The sequence below is a fragment of the Sciurus carolinensis genome, chromosome 9 (genome assembly GCF_902686445.1).
Source record: "Sciurus carolinensis chromosome 9, mSciCar1.2, whole genome shotgun sequence".
NCBI lineage: Eukaryota > Metazoa > Chordata > Mammalia > Rodentia > Sciuridae > Sciurus > Sciurus carolinensis.
Window position 1 is genome coordinate 960,850 of NC_062221.1, and position 10,070 is coordinate 970,919.

Sequence of the window (10,070 nt, forward strand, 5' to 3'; positions counted from 1 at the left end):
TGCCGCCCTGTCCTATTGATTGCTTTGCTCATTTTTGGCCCTCTTAAGGCTGGGAGGTTGTACATTCCACATCCCTTCTTCTGGTGGCTTTCTTAAATTTTGTTTACGTTGAGTTCCAGACATTTTGACCACGTGGGAAAGTGAAGCGCAATGAAGTCCTGTGTACCGCCACCTAGCATGGACCATTATCTACTCATGGCTGATCTTAGGCTCCTGCCCATTTTCCCCTTGAGCCTCGGCATTATTTTGAAGGAAATTCAAGAAATCACAGACTTTAGATATATATAAAATACATTATTATGTATATTTCAGCATATATCTAAAAAGATAATGATTTTTTGGAAACAAATGGCCATAATACCATTTTCCACCCTTAAAGTAAAAGTGATTCCTCAGTGTCACTAAACACCCAGTGTCCACGTCCCTGCTTGTCATAAATTTTTAGTGTATTGGTGTGAATCTTGGTTAAAATAAGGACTACATACTGAATTGGTGGGCTGCCTCCGAATCTGCTTTAATCCACAGGTTCCCAGCCCTGCCGCCTTTCCCTTGAAAGTCTCTGAGTCTGGGTCGTCTGACCTGCGGCCTTCCCTGAAGTCCGAGTTTCCTGGACTGCAGTCCTATAGAGTCTTCTGTGCAAGTTAGCTCTCCAGCCTCATCAGATTGGGGCTTGCGTTCTGTCAGAGCAGGTCCTAAGTGCTGGTCTCCACTTCTGTCCCCGCTGTCGGGTCGCCCCTCCTGGGATGTGGACAGCATCGATGATCACCTCCCACGTCCTGGAGACTCCTGATTCTGTCGTTCCGTCCCCAGAAAGAAACTTCCCTCCACACCGGTTCGGTTGCCTTGTGGGTAGTTCCTGGAAAGAAGGCAGGGCCTCACCCTCTCCCTTCACGTCCAGTCCTCAAAATGACAGGACTGCGGGACCGCAGAGGAGTGAGGGTCTGCGGAGCCGTGCGGGTTCGGCTCTGGGAAGAGCACCGGAGAGCTCGGGAGAACAGGCGTCTGCAGGAGGGGCCGGGCCTGCGCAGGTCCCTGGGCAGCGGGTAGGAGGCCCGCAGAGCTGCAGGGCTTCCTGAGAGCATGGGCAGCTAGGAACAGGCACCCGCATGGCCTGAGGGCCCAGGGAGTGGAGTTACACAGGCAGGACGCATCCCAAGCGGACGGTCCCCCTGTGTGACGGACGGTGTCCTTGCAAGCTCGCCAGCCAGAAAGCCTCCTCAAAGAGGGCGCAGGGACGGCCCCCCGGAGAGCAGCATCCCTTCCGAGTCGCCCAGGACCTCTGCCAGCCACACTGTACTCTGTGAACACGGCTCCTCCACAGCCACGTGTCCCCAGACACTAGAAGTTTCAGTGATGGGACATTTGCTTAGGAATCCACAGGCCTGGTCTTGCACACAGTGGGGCACACCTGAAAGCACAGTTTACTTGTGAGGCTGAGCAGGAGGACTGCAAGGTCAGGGCCAACCTGGGCGGCCCTAGGGAGACCCTGTCTCAAAATAAAACATCACCAAGGGCTGGGATGTCGCCCCAAAGTAAAGTGTTCCTGAAAGCAGTATCTAGAGACCAGTTCTGTCTCTGCAGAGCAGTGTTAGAGCCTTGCCTGGCGGACATGAGGCTGTGGGCTCAATCCCCGTTCCCCCCAGAGGATCTGGCAGTTGGCACAGAGGCGGGGTCTCCCGTGGCCCTCTGAAGGACCACAAGCCAGCATGGTCTCCCTTTTCCCGCCTCCATCCCACCTAGTAGCCTAGTAGCCCATTCTTGCCAAAGCAGTCACTGAGAAAAATGGGAAAGGAGTCCCCAGAATATCTATCAGCTTCCAGTTAAAATGGGGCTCTTCAGACTGGCCCGGCCTGCCCTCTAGAGGGCCAACAAGGTGGAGACTTGGTGGTGGTTATGGGAACTGGCCAGCCCCTTGCTTGCTTGCTGACTTCAGCTTCCGGAACCATCCCGGTTCAGCATTAGGTAAATGGCTGCGATGACAGCTGACTGAGTCATCTGGGAAAGAGCTCTCCTGGAGGCCACCTCCTGTCCCAGATCACACCCTGGGAGGAGACACTGGTGGAGCCAGCTTCCACCCCTAGATGCTCGAGAATGTCCCTCAGCCGAGGGAGGGGAGGCCAGGTCAGGAGGAGAAAGGGCAGCGTGTCCTGGGCCCTTGCATGTGGACTTGAAGTGACAGCCCAGGAATGGCACCAGGGTGCCAAGGTGTGGAAGCAGAAGCTGAGATGAGAACTCCCCTTTGCCCTTCAGAAGCCGGGACACTTCAACCAGATCCCTGTTGGAGGAGACTCCTCCAGCACAGCTGGCTTCCTGGCACCTGGTACTCATCAGTGAAAGGACAAACCAGGGAGGATCCCACGTCTATCTGCATTTTGAGTTTTCTGATGAGATAACCACATCACAGGATCCTTGGGAGGATTCAACCAGATAAAATATGTCAGTCAGTTAACAGGGACCCAGCCCAGAGGGAGAGCACGGTCTGCTCTCCCTTACCACGTGACCTCTTTGGGTGCATCTGGTTAAAGCCACACCCTCTCCTCGTCACTTCTTGAAACAGAAGCTCTAGAAAAAAGAGGGGGAAATTTTCTAGTCCCTGCAAATAGCACCTCTAATAAATCAGGTCAGCTGATAAATCAGCACTTTGTCCAAGTAATAACACACCCAAGTTTTACAGCACTTCTGACAAAACCTGCCCCTGTCCCTGCCCTGGCCCCAACTCTTTCGAATCATCACAACTGCACTGGTGAGACTTGGGGAAAAAACCAGGTAGTTGCACATTGGACAGTTGTGGAAACAGGCTCAGAGAATCTAAAGAGCTTGAGATCTACCCAAGATCTCAGACTCCAGGTGGGGGAACTGGACTTACAGCCAGGGCCCGGGTATGTCACGTCTCCTCCCATTTCCATGGACTGGGTCAGAGGTCACAGGAAAGGAGGAACTCCTTTTCTGGAACAGTCGGGGTTGAAGCTGTACCTGGCTGGTTTCCTGCTGATGCCTCTGTTTGATCTCATTGAGGTGGCTCTGTGATTCAGAGATGGCCACAGAAATGGGCACACTGAGAGCAGCTGGCGCACATCCTCCTTGGAAGGGTAGAAGGTAGGTCCCCCTCCAGATGAACCTCGATTCGTGCAGGGAAAGGTGTTGAGTGAGTTTGGTTAGAAGTGTGTGTTTTCTTAATAAGTAGCATTCATTGAAAAATTCCAGTAGAGGTTTTGTTTTGTTTTGTTAAAGCAAATCTGAGGCTGGGACAGAGCTCAGTGGGAGAATGCTCGCGTGGCGTGCATGAGCCCTGGGTTTGATCCCCAGCAGTGCAAAAACAAAATTGTTTTAGGAAAAAAGCAAAATCTCTGTCCTCACTCATCCTTAGTTCCACTCTGTAATCTGAGCTAGCAGTCTGTGTGTAATCAAGACACACATACATTTTGTACTTTTTAAAACGTAAGTGAATCATACTGAACATATTCTTCAATCACATTCTGCAAATCCACAGTCATGATGGCCTCCTTCCAAGGTGACACGGAGATTGTCGTTAGCCTTTTCAGTGACCGTGTGGTACTGTACAAAACGCCACCATGTGATATCTCCCTGCTAACGGACATTAGTTGGCACCTATTTTTCTGGTAACTGAAATTGCTTCTCTGTGCATCTATGTCTAGTCATATGAGAATTTCTTTAGAATGAAAATGGCCAACGTTTCTTGTAGTCCTCTGCCTTTACTTCCCGTGGCGAAGAGGAGAAGCGGGCAGAGCTGTGAGCTACTCCTACGCCATTTCCGTAGGAAAGTAGAGACTGAGGTGCACAAAGAGGAAACTTAGGGTTGGTCGGTTGTTTAATGTGTCATTAGGGCAGAAACTCATTGCTCAGCTCAAAACCCAGACTGCCCAGATGTCAAAAGCTGTGCTTCTTTGAACCCTGTGCTCCTCTGTTGCATCGAGCTGAATAACTTTGCCTCCAGGGAAAGACCTGTAGACAAAAGCAGAAATGGCCAGGTCTTGGGTGCTCCAAGAGGCTGATCAAAGCAGAGAAACAGGCAAAATATACCTTGAAGTATATCGATTTTTACTGAGGGATGTTTGGTACGCTAAAATGCACCATTTTAAATAAATGGGTTGATGAGTTTCGACAAATGGGCGTAGAGGTCCCCACAGCCAGAGCCGAGGGTGGCGCCTGGCCTCCTGCTGGCCCCGTCCTCTGCCCAGGCTGTCGGGTTTGATGCTTCAGCTTCTCTCCTCTGGGCCTTCCTGTGCGTGGAGTCAGGAAGAGTCGATGGTCAGCACTGGCGGCTTCTCCAGCTCTCTGCAGTGCTTTTGAAGATTCACACCGTGCACGGATCCGCGGTCGGCTTCTCTGTCCTGCAGAGTGGTATTTCACCGCAGAGATGGACCAGTTTATCCGGTATGTCGACCAGTGTTTGGGCTGCTTCCAGCGTGGGGCTACTCTGAGCCTGAGCAGTCACGTACCATTTCCACTTCTCCTGGGTAAATACCTAGTCGGGGTTCGAGGGGTAGGTGTGGAGTCTTCGGAGAGGGCGCAGGACTGAGAGAATAGTTGGCAGTTGTTGTAAGCCACCAAATTCGTGGTGCTGTCTTGTGGTGGCCACAGGGTGGTGATTCGCCTTTTTTCTCTGCCGAAGCGTTTTAAAACGCAGATCCCAGCTGTGATGTCATCATTGACCCTTCCTTCTCTCCCCCAATTCTCATAAGAATGACCCCTAGAGACACAGGCGGGACCCTTAATGCTGACAGAGGTCCCAGTGGCTCAGCTCCTGTCACACTATGACCTGCACTGACCCCTGGGGAGGACACCAGGACACCCCCAGAAGCCGGAAATGGAGCCAGTGACCTGTGGGGATTCCGTAGAGAACTTCGCCCCAGAGAAGTGGCTGTGATGGATGCTCTGTGGGGAGGCAGTGTGGGGAGGCCTTCCGGGAGCTGCCTCTGTGGCAAGCGAAATGGGCCACAATTCTGAAACTGACTAGAAACATTCCAGAAGAAATCCAAGGTAATTTGCACTCATGAAAAAAAGCAATGTCCTTCAAGAATCTTGGAATGACAGCAGATTTTCAAAAGATACAAATGATATCAATAAGCCCTGTTTCAATGATTTAATCTTAGGCAGTTTCCTCCCAAAATGCACCTAGGCAGTTTCCAACCATAACTGGAGGATCGGAGCTGGGAGTGGTGGACACGTCAGGAACCCCAGAGACCAGGAGGCTGAGGCAGGAGAATCACAAGTTCAAAGCCAGCCTCAGCAACTTAGCGAGACCCTGTCTTAACATTAAAAATTAATAAACTTTCCCTGAGTTCAAGTTCAATTCCTGGTACAAAAAATTTAAAAATAAAAAAAACAACAACCACTATAATTGGAATATCTGAAATCCTAAATAGTCTAGTTTTGGAAACACCCAGAGCAATGAAATGACATCACAAACTTCATCTGTCTCCGTTCTCTTCGAGTACGTGAAGAACTCAATGGAGAGAAACCCTCTGCACCCAAGTGATGTGGGAAAGCCTTCCTCTAGTTACTCTCACAAACATTAAGACCACCCTGGAGGGTAACCCTAAATATGAAAGGTAGGAAAGTTTCATTTTCACAAGACTTTTCTAGAAAACATGACTGCATAATGTAGAGCACTCATATCAGTTCACAGCATGTGGGAATGGCCCTGGACCTCCTGGTTCAATTCACAGAGGAGCACTCCGTGGAGAGGAGCCTAGAGAAGAAAAGACAGCAAAGACCAGCGGCCCACATGTGGGGATGCACGACGGACCAAGGAAAATCCCTCAGGTAGAGAACCTTATAAAAGCAAGTAAAATGAAGAGCCGCATGCAAATTCATAGAGAAGATTTCTGAAAATACACAAGCTAGAAGAAATGTACTTGAAGTTATAAATACTTAAAAAAAAAAAAAAAAAAAGAGGAGGAGTTACCTCTGGGGACTAGCTAGGCGGCAAGTGACCCCCACCCAGCCACTTCCTGCGCAGACCCCGAGCTCTTCCCTGAGGCCTGGTTAATGAGGTCTCATTTTCCAACAGATCACACAACCCTGCTTAAAGGCAATTTCTGAACTCGTTTTAAATCAGCATTTTACATGTGTATTTTTCAGGTGCACTAATTGTGTTTCAAATAATATCTACTCTGAAAAGATTCAGCTACTCCCATTTCTACTTTTCGAAATTAACCCCCAGCTTCCTTGCTTCTAATCCAGATTAAACGTCTCTAAGTGTCTGTCTCCTGGTCTCCCTGAGTAACTACCTGTGCATGTTGCAGGACCAGAATTATCAGACGAAACTGGAGTGAAACGGACAGTGATCAGTGACTTCGGTTTCCCAGGAGACCCACACCGGACAGCTCAGTCTGTCCCTGCCCCTCCTCTTCGAGGACATCGAATGATACAATAAAGGCTGTGTATTTTTTTCTGGTCATTCTTCTTCACTTCAGCGCTTTGCTTTTGCTGTAAAGTCCCTTAATCTCCCCCTGAAACTCCACTGTTTTTTTTAAAATATATTTTTTAGTTGTAGGTGGACATGATATCTTTATTTATTTATGTGGTGCTAGGGATTGAACTCAGTGCCTTGCACGTGCGAGGCAAGTGCTCCACCACTGAGCCACAGCCCCAGCCCGAAATGCCACTATTGGTGGGTATTAGGTTACTTCCACCTGTCACTACTGCAAACAGCCGCTGTGAACATGGGTGACATTGACAAGTCTTCTTTCAATAAGGAAACAGTGAGGCTCAGCCTGTCTTCAGGAGGCTGGTAAGTAACTAGCTGGGATCTCATAGCATGCCAGGGCACTTCTTGTTTTTATTATATTTTTTATTACATAATTTATGACAAGTGTGTGAATTTATGAGGGATTTTCCTAAGAGAGGACTACGACCTAGATGGTGAAAAAAAAAAAAAGAGAAGAAAAAAGAAGATCATCGCCTCACAGTTCTGGAGGCCAGAAGTACAAAACTGGGGTGTGGGACTCTGGGCAGACTCTTCAAATCTCTCCCTAATTTCTTGGTGACAAGCAATCCTGACGTTCCCTGACTCCGGCTGTCAGCCCAGTGTCTGTCTCTGCCACCACAAATCCATCTTCCTACACCATTTTCTTCCGTGTGTGTCTGTGTATAATTTCCCCTTTTTATAAGAATAACAGTGATAGTGGATTAGAACCCAACCTAATAACCCCATTTTAATTTGATTACCCCTTTAAAAACCCTAATGGAAGGTAGAACTTCAGTAGTTAGAACTTCAATGAATCTGATGTGTGGGGAAACGCAATTCAACTCCTAACAATCAGAACAACTGATTTTCCACTTATAAAGTGATACAAAGCAGTGATCTTCTTCCTGAAGGAATTCTGGATAACTGTGTCCCCATCACATATTTTCAGGTTGATGAAAAATGATCTGTTAATAGAGCTGAGTGGATTCAGAACGACGATGTGGGCTGTGAATGAGTTGTCTGATGAAGAGACAGAGACTCTGGAAAAGAGAGAAGCAAATCTTGGGAACGAAAAAACTCAGTAAGTCAGATTTAAAAAGTTGAAATCCTCAACAACAGACTGGATCCGGCAGAAGGAAAAAGATGGGAGCTTTATGACAACTCTACCCAGATATTAAATTCAGATGGCAATGAAGAAAAACAGCAAGAATGAAGAGAACATACAGGATCTGGACTCCACTAAAAGTGTGACCATCATCTCGTCAGCACCCCAGAGGGAGGAGAGCTACAGGGCGAGGCACAGAGAGCATGCTCAGTGAAATAGCAGCAGCTCTGCTCCCAGACACTGGGCAAGACGTGGACTTCCAGGTAGAGGAGACACTTAAAACCCCAAATAAACACTGCCAGGAAAGAACTTCTCCCTGACGTAATAGAATTAAAGTGCCAAAAGTACAAAACCAAGAAGTAATATTAAAAGCTTCAAAAGTCCCAAGTCACATTTAAAGGCAGACTTATTGGAGTAACAGCAGATTTCTCATCAGAAACTGAAAACCAGAAGGGCGTGGAATGACGAATTTAGAGTCCTGAAAGAAAACAACTGCCAACCAAGATCACTATACCCAGCAATGATAGCTGAGGAAAAGCATGAATTAGGTAGATCCATGGCCACCAGACCACTCGATCAGCATTATAGAAGAGGGGATTCCACATCCAGAAAGGAGAGAAAGACAAATCCTGCTAGTGTGTGAAAGAACAGATCACATTAGAAAAGTAGACCCACAGATGAAAACAGGAAAGAACCCAACACTGCCAATACAGGGAACCATCAAACTTCTAGGGGAATAAAAGAAGAAGAAACAGAGTTTCCAGAACAACCAGAAGAAAATCAACAAACTGACAGGAACAAGCACCTACCTACCTTTCAATAAGAACTCTGAATGTAAATGGTGCTAAATCTCCAATGAAAAGAACAGACTGTTGTTTGAATGGATTAAATGAAACAAGATCCAGGCTATGGATGTGGTTCAGCAGTAGCACGCTTGCCTAGCATGCTCAGGTCCTGGGTTTGGTCCCCAGCACCAAAACAAAAACAAATACAAAACCCACAAAACCAATAATATGCTGCATACAAGAAATTCACCTCGCCTGCAAAAACATACACAGACAGAAAGTGGAAATATGGAAAAAGATATTCCAAGCAAATCAGGCTGAAATTAAGCAGGAGTAGCTGTACTTATATCCAACAAAATAGAATTCAAGACAAAATCAGTTTGAAGAGGCAAAGAAGGTCACTATGCATTGGTCAAGGACCAACTACATCAAGAGGATATGACAACTATGAATATATTGGTTCATAAAACAAACATAACTCGACATAAAGGTGCGCTGAGCCCTATTACAATAACAGGGGTTACTTCACTGTCCCTCTCTCACCAATCATTGTATCCCCCAGACAAAAAGTCAAGAAAGAAACTCAAGAGTTAAATCATGCCACAGATCAAATAGACTCAACAGACATCTACCGAGTGTTCCATCCATAGCGGAAGAACACACATTCTTTTCATCAGCACATGGAACTTTTTCCAAAATAGATCATATATTGGGCTACAAAGCAAATCTTAACAAGTTCAAAAGAATGGAAATAATTTCTTCTATCTCATCTAAACACAATGGAATGAAACTAAAAATCAACAGCAAGAGAAACTGCGGAAGCTATCCAAACACACGGCATACCTTGAAGGAACAGTAGGTCATTGACTAAATCAGAGGGGAAATTTGAACATGATCTGAATCAAGGAAAAATGGAAATACAATATACTAAAACCCATACAGAAAAAGTGATGCTAAGAGGAAAATTCATAGCAATGAAAGTCTACATTAAAAAATAGACATCTAAAATAAGTAACCTAGTGATGTATTTCAAAGTCTTAGAAAAGTAAGAACCAAGCCCCAAATCAGTAGGAAAATAAATGAACAATACAGATCAGGGCAGAAATAAATGAAATAAAAACTGAGAGAACGATGCAAAGGACCAATGAAACCAAGAGTTGCTTCTTTGAAAAGGAAATTGACCAATGCTTAACTAAACTAACAAGAGAGAGAGAAGCCCCAAATAAATAAAATTAGAGGTGAAAAAAGAGACAGTGTAACAGATGCCAATGGAATTCAAAGGACCATTAGGAAATATTTTGAAAAACTGCACACCGATAATTTATAAAATCAAGAAATTACAAATTTTTGGATGCATATGACCTGCTGAAATTGAACCAAGAGAATATAAAAAATCCTAAATCAATCAATAACAATAAGATTAAAATAGTTATTAAAAAGTTTCCCAATAAAGAAAATCCCAGAATCAGTGAATTCACCACAAAGTATTACCAGACATTTAAGCAAGCGATACCAATGCTCCTCAAACTATTCCACAAAATAGAAAGGGAAGGAACCTTCCAAACTTGTTCTGCCAATCCAGTAGCACCCCGTTATGAAATCAGACAACGAACAACAAAGAAGAAAGAGAAAGGAAACTACAGATCAATATCCCTCATGAACATAGATGCAAAAATCCTTGGCAGAATACTTGCCAGTCAGAGTCAACAGCACATTAGAAAGTGCATAGGCCAAACTGTTTTCATTG